The sequence below is a fragment of the Amphiprion ocellaris genome, chromosome 18, assembly GCF_022539595.1.
Source record: "Amphiprion ocellaris isolate individual 3 ecotype Okinawa chromosome 18, ASM2253959v1, whole genome shotgun sequence".
In the NCBI taxonomy this organism is placed as follows: domain Eukaryota; kingdom Metazoa; phylum Chordata; class Actinopteri; family Pomacentridae; genus Amphiprion; species Amphiprion ocellaris.
In genome coordinates, this window is record NC_072783.1 from 11204349 (window position 1) to 11215218 (window position 10870).

Consider the following 10870-nt stretch of genomic DNA (forward strand, 5'->3'; position numbering starts at 1 on the left):
CATTGGTCCATTTTGACTTTGTTGTTAAGCATGAGCCAGAGTTTCATATCTGTAAGTGTGACTTTACAGTAGACAACAAAACAACAGCGTGTGTTGTCTGCATGTGTGCATGTTTTTTATGCATCTCTGTTTGCTCTGCTGGTGAAACACTTGAGATATTGAAGTCAGTTTTCCAAACATTTAGACTAGGCTGAGATCCAGTTTGGACTAACTGTCATCATTTCTGTACTGGAATGAAAGTCTGCAAGGAAACACACTGTTTAGTTCATCATGGAATCCTCAGAACAAAAAGTCTGCATGCACAAAGCTTACAGGAGAATATACACGACCGTTCAAAAGTTTTCCATGACAACTCACACTTTTATTCATGTGTTAACATAACTACACAAGGGTTTTCTAATCATCAATTAGTCTTTCAACACCATTAGCTAACACAATGTAGCATTAGAACACAGGAGTGATGGTTGCTGGAAATGTTCCTCTGTACCCCTATGGAGATATTCCATTAAAAATCAGCTGTTTCCAGCTAGAATAGTCATTTACCACATTAACAATGTTTAGACTGGATTTATGATTTACCTAATGTTATCTTCATTGAAAAAAAAACTGCTTTTCTGTCAAAAACAAGGACATTTCTCTGTGACCCCAAATTTTGAACGGTAATGTACATGAATTAAAGTTGTTCTATGTTAGTTGAAGTTGCTTTATTTTAGCTAAAGTTGATGTTATTAGTTAAAGTTGCTCCATATTAATTAAAGTTGTTCAAAAATGAGTTAAAGTTGCACTACATTGGTCAAAGTTGCTCTATATTCGTTAAAGTTGCTCTAAATGAGCTACAGTTGACATACATTAATGTTCAAAAGTTTGGGTCACCCAGACAATTTCATGTTTTCCATGAAAACTCACACTTTTATATATTCCATGGAACGATATTCCATTAAAAATCAGCCGTTTCCAGCTAGAATAGTCATTTACCACATTAACAATGTCTACACTGGATTTATCATTCATTTAATGTTATCTTCATTGAAAAAAACTGCTTTCCTTTCAAAAATAAGGACATTTCTAAGTGATCCCAAACTTTTGAATGGTAGTGTATAAAGAATAATGTTAAGGAAAAGATCTATTTGTGTCTGGACTGTTTATATAGGAGGGAAATGGTTCTTCTAAGATTAGAGAGAAGGAATGTGTGATCTTCATGTGATATCTGCAGACGCTACCAATCAAGGATTTGAAGACGTCGTTCGGAATAGCTTTCTCTCTCTCTCTCTCTCTCTGTGTGTGTGTGTGTGTGTGTGTGTGTGTGTGTGTGTGTGTGTGTGGGTGTGTGGGTGTGTGTGTGGGTGTGTGTGTGGGTGTGTGGGTGTGTGTGTGTGTGGGTGTGTGTGTGGGTGTGTGGGTGTGTGGGTGTGTGTGTGTGGGTGTGTGGGTGGTGGGGGTGGTTAGATGTAGGAAGGGGCAGGAGAGGTAACAGGGTAATGGGGCAGTGGGCGTTGGATGCTGGGTGGGGGTTAGGACTATGTGGAGAGGGCTGGGGTAAGATTGGGGTGAGGGTTTAAGTTGAGGGCAGAGGGGAAAGAGAGGAGAGGAGGCGTGTGTGTGTGTGTGTGTGTGTGTGTGTGTGTGTGTGTGTTTTGCGTGAGGGTTTAAGTGGAGGGCAGACGAGAGGCTGCTGTGTGTTTGTGTCCTCTGAACGACCTCCTCTGCTGCTACACATGAACGAGAGGCTCCAGCTCAGCAGGGCTCTGGAGGAAGCCGTGCACGAGAGAGGAAAGCAGCGCAGGTGAGGTCGGTTTCTATGTGTCCCGCCTACATATTGTGTTATGGTAAAGGAACATTACACCTCGCGTCATCTCATGTTGCTATTCAGTCGCTGTACTTTTTCTGTCTGCATTAACTGTCAGGTAGAAGTGAAAAATCACAAAAGTTACAAGCTGTTGTTACTGTCTGATGTCAAAATAGATTTGTCAGTGATTATCTAAACTGCATATTACTGAAGTGATGGAGTCGATTTGAACAGTGAATGAAATAGTCTATGTGTCCTTTTGAATATGACATCCACTATTTTTCTGATTAACATTGGACAAATGGGTGCATTAATAATATTATTAATATAACACTGCTGTGACGTGGATATCAGATGATGATATTTAGAAAGATTGAAGAAATATTGAAACGCTGAAGAATTTTTTTATTTTGGTGAATTAATTGTTACACTAATCAACAAAAACATAATGGGTGAGCAGAGTGGAGAGGGTCGATGGACTGGCTGGCATCTGACTCCAACAAGAGGATGAAACATGGGGCTCCAGCTGTGCATCACCCAACAGGAAGCACCAGCACTCCTCATGCACTAAAGGTGCATAGAGCTCTACTGCTCTGATGCACAATAGCTAATAAGACTTCAGACTTCAGAGCTAAGCTGTCATGGCTTATCCTCCAAGGCCATCAACACCTACCAACCACATGGAGGGACACAGTATCTGTTTTGGCAGGAAGAAACTCTACGTACACCTTGGAGAAAGTGAAGAAAAAAGGCTCCTACAACGTCCATCCATCCATCCATCCATCCATCCATCCATCCATCCATCCATCCATCCTCCTCTGCTGCATCCATCCATCTATCCATCCATCCATCCATCCATCCATCCATCCATCCAACATCCATCCATCCATCATCCATCATCCATCCATCCATCCATCCATCCATCCATCCATCCATCCATCCATCCATCTATCCATCCAACATCCATCCATCCATCCATCATCCATCATCCATCCATCCATCCATCATCCATCCATCCATCCATCCATCCATCATCCATCCATCCATCATCCATCCATCCATCCACTATCCATCCATCATCCATCCATCATCCATCCATCATCCATCCATCCATCCATCCATCCATGCATCCATCATCCATCCATCCATCCATCCATCCATCCATCCACCATCCATCCATCCATCCATCCATCATGCATCCATCCATCCATCCATCCATCCATCCATTTACTATACACCGCTTAATCCTCATTAGGGTCTTGGGGGACTGGAGTCTATCCCAGCTGTAGGGTGAAGGCAGGGGACACCCTGGACAGGTCACCAGTCTATCATAGGGCTACATACAGTCATGTAAGTAGCCATGCCCATTTTTTGACTTTTATGAGCATGTTTTTGGACTGTGGGAGGAAGCCGGAGCACCTGGAAAAAACCCACGCGTGCACAGGGAGAACATGTAAACTCCATGCACAAAGATCCCAGGAAGATGCCAACCTGGGATCTTCTAGCTGCTCCAACAACAGCCAACATTTCTTAAAGGAACTGGAGGATGTGACGGGCACCATGCTACAAACACTTCCCAGAAATAGGAAAAATGTTGCTTTTGTTGAGAAAGCTCCTAGCAGTGCACTAACCACAGATTTGGACAACTTCATGGCTAGAAACTGGGCTTTCTCACTGGGCAAAAGTGTAATAAGGACCTGGAACAGAGCAGGTATACTCTTGTTAAGAACCACGTATCTGAGGCCAGGATGAAACTCATCTCTTCCACTTGGATTCTGCAGGAGAGTAAAGTAAGGGAAGGCATACAGGAGACCCTGGGGCATCTAGTCTCTCCGCTATGGACAGAAGATTGGACAGTGAGCTCTTCACGCCCACATGTCTTTTTCCTGAGACATCGTTCATCATCAGGCAATGGGACCTTTCTAGGCTGCTCAAAAATCTCAACAGGCTTTCTGGTTCTTACGCTGGCAGTAGGTGGAGATGCAGCTTGTGTTGATCTTCAGTCCTTGGGCTGATGCCAGAAGAAACTCACTTACTGTCCCTAACTAGGCTTGCAAACAATAAAAAATAAATATCTGAAAGCAAGTAAGTTGGCCAGACAAAAGCAAAACAGTATAATGTAAGGCCAAGGTGTAAAATATAAGAGATTGAGGTCAGTGCTGCTGATGACTAAAGACACAACAAAATATGATGTGTCAAAGCAAAAACACAACAATCAGACTCTTCAGTAAGTTAGCATAGCAAGTACTGGAAAAATACTGAATAGACTGACTGCAATCTAAACGATAAACCAATAGTATTTTAGACATGTATTTTCTTAAGGCAGATTCAGTCTCACTCAGTTGCAGAATATGAATATCAAACGTGTTTCTATAGAGAGAGACAGCATGGTCCGTCCTGTCAAGAATTAGACGACACGCCATTTGGAATAGCTGCGTGTGTGTGTGTGTGCGTGCGTGCGTGCGTGCGTGCGTGCGTGCGTGCGTGCGTGCGTGCGTGCGTGCGTGCGTGCGTGCGTGTGTGTGTGTGATAGTTCTGTTAATGATCCATTCTTGTCTCATTAGGTCATGTAAAGGTTTGCTTATTATCAGAACAGAGACTCTCTCCTGATGCAGCAGCTGCTTTACTTTATAGAAAGCCTCTTTTCATGCACTCAGGTCTCAGAAAGTGCAGTTGCAAATCTCACCTACATCTTGAAATGAGGGAATGCTGCTTTCCTGTGGAGTAGTTTAAGTGATCTCATTTGGTAATATTTTTTAATTCATTTTCACCCAGGTCATGTCTATCACCTCCTTTCTGCGGTTGCACAGACTTGTTTTATCAGACCAGTTATTTTCTGTTATACAAGGCTTATAAATGTGAAGAATAGCTGTAGGTGTTGCAGATTTATGATATAGTGTCACCTTTTGTTGTTTAACTTTAGCTGACTGTAGACTTCAGTTGGGCACATGTGCACCTCTGAATGTACAGTAATCCTTCTCTTATGGATCTGGGATGACGTTTCTGCCATCAGGGTTTATAGGGTGGTCATACAGTAAAAGCAATAATAGAGTTTAACAGGTCAAAGATAAGCACAGTTCATAGTATATTTGTGTAGGTATATAGAGCCTATATTGAATACACTTTAACTGCCTCTTAGTGAGAAAATGTGTTGAAATGGGAAATTGAGTGATGAACAGTTTTAATGTGATATCTATGATATAATGTGCTCCTAGTGTAAGTCCTGCTTGATGGTCACTCTTCAGCATCTCATCTGTTCTGTACCTGAGGACCTGTGAAGGCTTTTAGCTTGGATTTCTAACCTGCTTTCCAGAGGAACTCAATGCATGACTGAACCTGACTGATTGCTAGTTGTTACTGAGAAACGTCTCAAAAGGTGAAGTTTTGATGTTGTCTCTGAAAGCAGTGTTTCTGAATCTACAAACAGCACATAGTTACTGAAGAATGAGTGAGGAGTGATAGCTGACGCATCATTTAGTACCTTCCTAACAACGTCTAATCCAGAAATGTGTCGTGGATCATGTTTATTGACTAAAAACCAGCTGCGATAGTCAATATTAGTCAATTATTAGATAATACTTAGTTTATCATTGTCTGTAAACCAATCAAACACTCAGGGGCACAAAGCGGTAACTACTCCTTCATTACTGATTACTCCAGCAGTAGTTACTCTTTTTGGTGTCGTTGTAAGTAAAGTGAAGCATTAAACTAAGGCTACATCCACACTAACACAATTTCATTTTAAACCACTTAAGCTCTGCTGTGTTCATTTGGTTTGAAAATTCAAGGTTGCAGTTTGTTCTTAATAGGCAGAAACTGAGACTTTTGGAAAGGATGACGTCCAGGTTTGCTTTGTAATGTCCCTCCCTTATTTGTTTCACTCATATCAGGTGAACCTTTTCCGGAAGACATTAGTCTGTGTTCATTTAAGTTAGCGTGACTCACAAGAAAGCTGTATTACAAAGTGAGATTAGTGAGTTAGCAAGGTGTGTTGAGCCTAAAGTCAGAGTTTACTCTATTAACCTGCTAGATCTCCATGGTAACTGATGCTGTGGCGCTAACCTGGCCAGGAGCAGGTTGTGTTTAGAGTTTCAGTTTCAGATCGACTGGAAGAAGCATCTTCCTTTAACCCTCCCGTTGTCTTCATTTACGGGCACCAAAAAAATTGTGTTTCTTTGTCTGACAAAAAGCCCAAAATTCAGCAAAATAATTGAATTGAATTGAATGTTGTCCTAAAACACTTCACATAATAATGTAAAGGCCCCATAAAATTATAAAGTGAAAACTGTCCTTTACAGGACAGGGGAAAAAGTAGATAGAGAACAGAAAAAGAATGCATAACAGAGAAATAGATACTTTGGAAGTCAGCAAGGATCAGATCAGAAAGGATTTTAAATTCTATTCTGAATTTTACAGGGAGCCACTGAAGAGGAGCTAATATTGGATAAATATCATCTAATGGCTTAGTCACAAAAAAGTACGATCCAAATCTTAATCAAAACTAGTCTTTTTCTGCATGTAGATCGGTTGTTGTTTCCCATAATGAAAGGTTGCAGACAGATGGCAGAAGGGGATGAGGAAGCAACATGAACTGTGCACAAAACCAGCCTGTGAGTTTTAACACTGCAATGAACACAAAAGGGCTGTGAGGACTGATCAGGGGGTTGTCCTCGAAACGTTTCGCACCACCTTGTGCCTGCGTCAAGTCCTGCAGTGGAACGGCACCTTGTCTTAGTTGACTTCTGCTGCCACGCAAACACACGTCATAATGAGGAATTACACCCAACAGCACAGTGTAGCTGTTATTTAACAAGTCTTCTGCAATTTTTCACGAATTAACAGCAAGTCAAGGAGCTATTCTCTGTCTTTATGCACAAATTTTATTAACAACTTTTCTCTTCTTAACATCTTTGTCAACAGTTTATAACTATGCAGATTCCTGTCACCTCAGGAATTCTTTTCTGCCTCAAGTTGTATACTATAATAATATGCTGTATGTTTCTGCTACATTAAGCTGTTTACACTTTACTTTGGAGGACAACTTTATCATTGTGACTTGTGCTACAGTACGGGTGAAATGGCACAGAGCAATATTTTCTTACAGCTTTAGTCTTTTATTGAAATTATATTGCTACTGAACTTGGTGAAATGGTCACTAAACCGTGTCAAACTTAACTCAGAATGGCAGAATGAAAGCCACTGTTGGATAAAGCTCATCTTCACCAGAAGGCATGTGGGAGACTCTGAAATGAACTGGAAAAACCAGGAAGCATGGTGGTGGCGGCATCATGATGTGGAGACACCCTTGTAAAGGTAGAGGGTCAAATGAATGCAGCGAAATAGGGAAATCCTGGAGGACAACCTGATGCAATCAACAGGAGAACTGCGACTTGGGAGAAGGTTTGTTTTACAGCCAGACGATGACCTGAAGCATACAGCCCAAGCATCACAGAAATGTTTTAAAAATAACTGTGAATATTCTAGATTGGACGAGTCAGAGCGCAGACCTCAGTCCAACAAAAAAATTGTGACTTGACTTGAAAAGGGCCGTTCAGGTCCGTGTACGGATCTGATAATTGGATTGTCCGTTCTGAAACGGGTATTGAAAAACAAAAAACGAGTGGTTATTTGATTTTCGTTTTAAATACAAAAATTAAAATTGAAATACAAGGCGTTTTTCCTTTTCATGATCAAAAAGGGATATACGAGTCTTTTCTAAAATGTTTTGATTTTCGTTTTATATTTAGAATAACAAGAAAGTAAAATTAGTAAGAGACAGAAACGAAAAAAGGTCCGTTTTTTATTTTCTGAGACCGGAAGTGGTCATCAGCAAGTGTGGAGCCAAACATAGACTGTACATACATTTTTTTCGTGAGTTTTCATGGTCAAAATGAGAGATCAGGTGGCCGATCTTAAAATAAATCAATATTGATTTTTTTTATAGAGCGTTAAAGTTTTGCAAAGCCAGGGGGCGGGGTTACTTGATTGACAGTCCGGTCTGGAATGATTGACAGGTCCTATGGAGGAGGCAGCAGAGACTCTGCTCTCCTCGTTTGGATTAATTCTGATATAATAACTGTTGGTTTTTTTATCGGTGGAGCAGCAGAACATTTTTCATAGACAGTTTTCCTGCCCGTTGGCTTGTTTTAATCAGTTTTCTACCTTCGACTGATTCTACCAGCAGACACTGAAAGGACTCTGATAGTTCAGTAAGTAAATGTTTACTTTCGTATCGGTGCCGCTTTTAATGCACTTTATATGCAGCTTTAGTGTCAGATATAATGTGTGCCATGCACTCCAGATGTTGGTGGGGTTTGTTTCAGTGTGTGTTGACCAGAGAAGAAAGTTAGCATAGTAAATATTAGCTTTAATGTTAGCGATGCTAACCGAGCTAGCTGCTCAGTAGTAGCCTGATTAAAGCTAACGTAGCATCAAGCTAATGTGTTGAGTTTCATGTAAACAGCTGAAGTGTGTTGTGTTCCTGTAATGTGGTTCATTAAGTTCATAAAACTGTGGCTGGTTGACATTAATGTAACGTTCAGGAAACTTAAATGTGGTTAAAACAGTAACGTTAATGTTCTAGTTGTCAGTAATCAGCTTTAATTTGACACTAAAACAGACATAGTTTTAAATGACATCAGTTTCATTAATTTGTTGAAAATTGTCTAATTTGTTGTTGTGATGTTGCTGCTGATTCATTAAAAGCAGATGATCCGTGTTGAAGATACGTTTAGTTCTAGTATCAGAAGTACAAGAAGGAAAATGGAAGTTTAGTTCTGCTACATCAAAGATTTCAGGATTAAAATAACTAAATGAGTCTTTATGCCTCAAACTTTATTTTTACAATAAAGAAATAATGAAATAATCACAGATGATAAAAATATCAATAGCAGAGAAAACCTGAGAGAATAATTTCCTGAAAAGTCTGTGAAGGAAAAGCAGCTTTTTATCCTGAAAGATCAGAATCAGCTCCAACATCTGCATCTGACAGCATCAAGTCAACCAGAAAGAAAAGAAAAAAGAAAATGACTTCTTTCTGATCACATCTGTTCCGCTGCTCACAGGCTGCTGCTGCTCACATTCTTCACATTTATTTTCCACTTTTAAAAGTTCAGCAGACAGGTGCTCTGCTTTGGAGTGTGACGATGTTGTCGGTGATGTGGAGAGTGAAGTTTCCGTTTCACCCACAGCGTGCTTTAGGGCAGCCGGGTCAGACTTGATGTTTGAAATACTGACCGACAGCTCAGATTTAACTGTCTGTAGTTCCGTTTTGATGGATGTTAAACTTTCACTCAAAGCTGCCGGGAGCTGGGTCTTTAAAATAACCGCCATCTCGTTACAGAGTGAAAGTAGCAGTTCCTCCTTAAGGTCAGAGATTGCAGCATCTGAGGGCCTCTTCAAAAGAAGACGTAGTTGATGAATGCGTTCTGGAGCAGGACCAGAAAGACCATGACCAAGCAGCCTTGAGATCTTAGGCAGCGTCTCCCTCAGGTGGGTGTCGATGGTGTTCACGGTCAGGTCTGTGGTAATCCCGTCAAAAAACAAAACAGAAAAAAATCTAGATTATAAATCAACATGTAACCAAAGCACTCTGTGTATAACGCCATAGTATAGGATGTAGTTCAGAAAATGTCAAAGTATAGTATACTTTTCAAGAAAAACACAGTATGGCCTGTAGTTCATAGTATAGCATGTCGGCAAAAAAAGCCAACTGATTATTATGTGGTTCAAAAAGTGCAAAATGATAGGATGCTGCCTAAAATTGTCATGTATGATATGTGGTTAAAAAATGTCATAATGCAGTATATTGTCAAAATAGTATGTTTTTCAAGAAAACATCAGAGTATATGTCGTCTAAAAAATGCCATAGAATAATATTTCATTGCACAAGTAAAAGTAGAGTAATTTTTGTTCAAATTCTTATGTTGCTAAAAAACAAAACAAAACAAAACAAAAACATGATAGTAATATGTCAATTTAAAAAGCCTGTAGTATAGACTGTCGCCCAACAAACGTCATAGTATGGCCTTTGGTGCAAAAAACATCATGGTATAGCATGTCGCTCTAAAAACATTATAGTATAGCATGTCACTCTAAAATTGTCATAGTATAGCATGTCGCTTTAAAAACGTCATAGTATAGCATGTCGCTCTAAAAATGTCATAGTATAGCCTTTGGTCTAAAAACGTCATAGTATCGCATGTCGTCCAAAAAACGTCATAGTATAGCATGTCGCTCTACAAATGTCATAGTATAGCATGTTGCTCTAAAAATGTCATGTCACTCTAAAATCTTCATAATATAGCATGTTGCCCAAAAAACGTCATGGTATAGCATGTCGTCCAAAGAACATCATAGTATAGCATGTTGCTCTAAAAACATCATAGTATAGCACGTCGCTCTAAAAACGTCATAGTATAGCATGTCACTCTAAAAACATCATAGTATAGCCTTTGGGCCAAAAAACGTCAACGTATAGCATGTGGCTCAAAAAACGTCATTGTATAGCATGTCGTCCAAAAAACATCATAGTATAGCATGTCGCTCTTGAAACGTCATAGTATAGCATGTCGCTCTAAAAACGTCATAGTATAGCATGTCGCTCTAAAAACGTCGTAGTATAGCATGTCGCTCTAAAAACGTTATAGCATAGCATGTCGATCTAAAAACGTCATAGTATAGCCTTTGGTCCAAAAAACGTCATAGTATAGCATGTCGCTCTTGAAACGTCATAGTATAACATGTTGCTCTAACAACATCATAGTATAGCATGTTGCTCTAACAACATCATAGTATAGCATGTCGCTTTAAAAACGTTATAGTATAGCATGTCGCTCTAAAAATGTCATAGTATAGCATGTCGCTCTAAAAATGTCATAGCATGTCACTCTAAAAACATCATAGGTTAGCATGTCGTCCAAAGAACATCATAGTATAGCATGTCGCTCTTAAAGCGTCATCGTATAGCATGTCACTCTAAAAACGTCACAGTATAGCATGTGGCCCAAAAAACGTCATCATATAGCATGTTGCTCTAACAACATCATAGTATAGCATGTCGCTTTAAAAAATAGTATAGCATGT

General features: G+C 39.9%; 1 long non-coding RNA gene across 1 annotated transcript in view; it reads left to right on the top strand.

Moving 5' to 3' along the window:
* Positions 1-1578: 1578 nt before the first annotated feature.
* Positions 1579-10870, top strand: part of LOC129347394 (uncharacterized) — a 218509-nt gene continuing 209217 nt past the window's right edge. The window contains exons 1-2 of the long non-coding RNA XR_008599483.1: positions 1579-1783; positions 9129-9277. This is a non-coding gene — a long non-coding RNA (uncharacterized LOC129347394). The remainder of the gene's footprint in view (positions 1784-9128; positions 9278-10870) is intronic.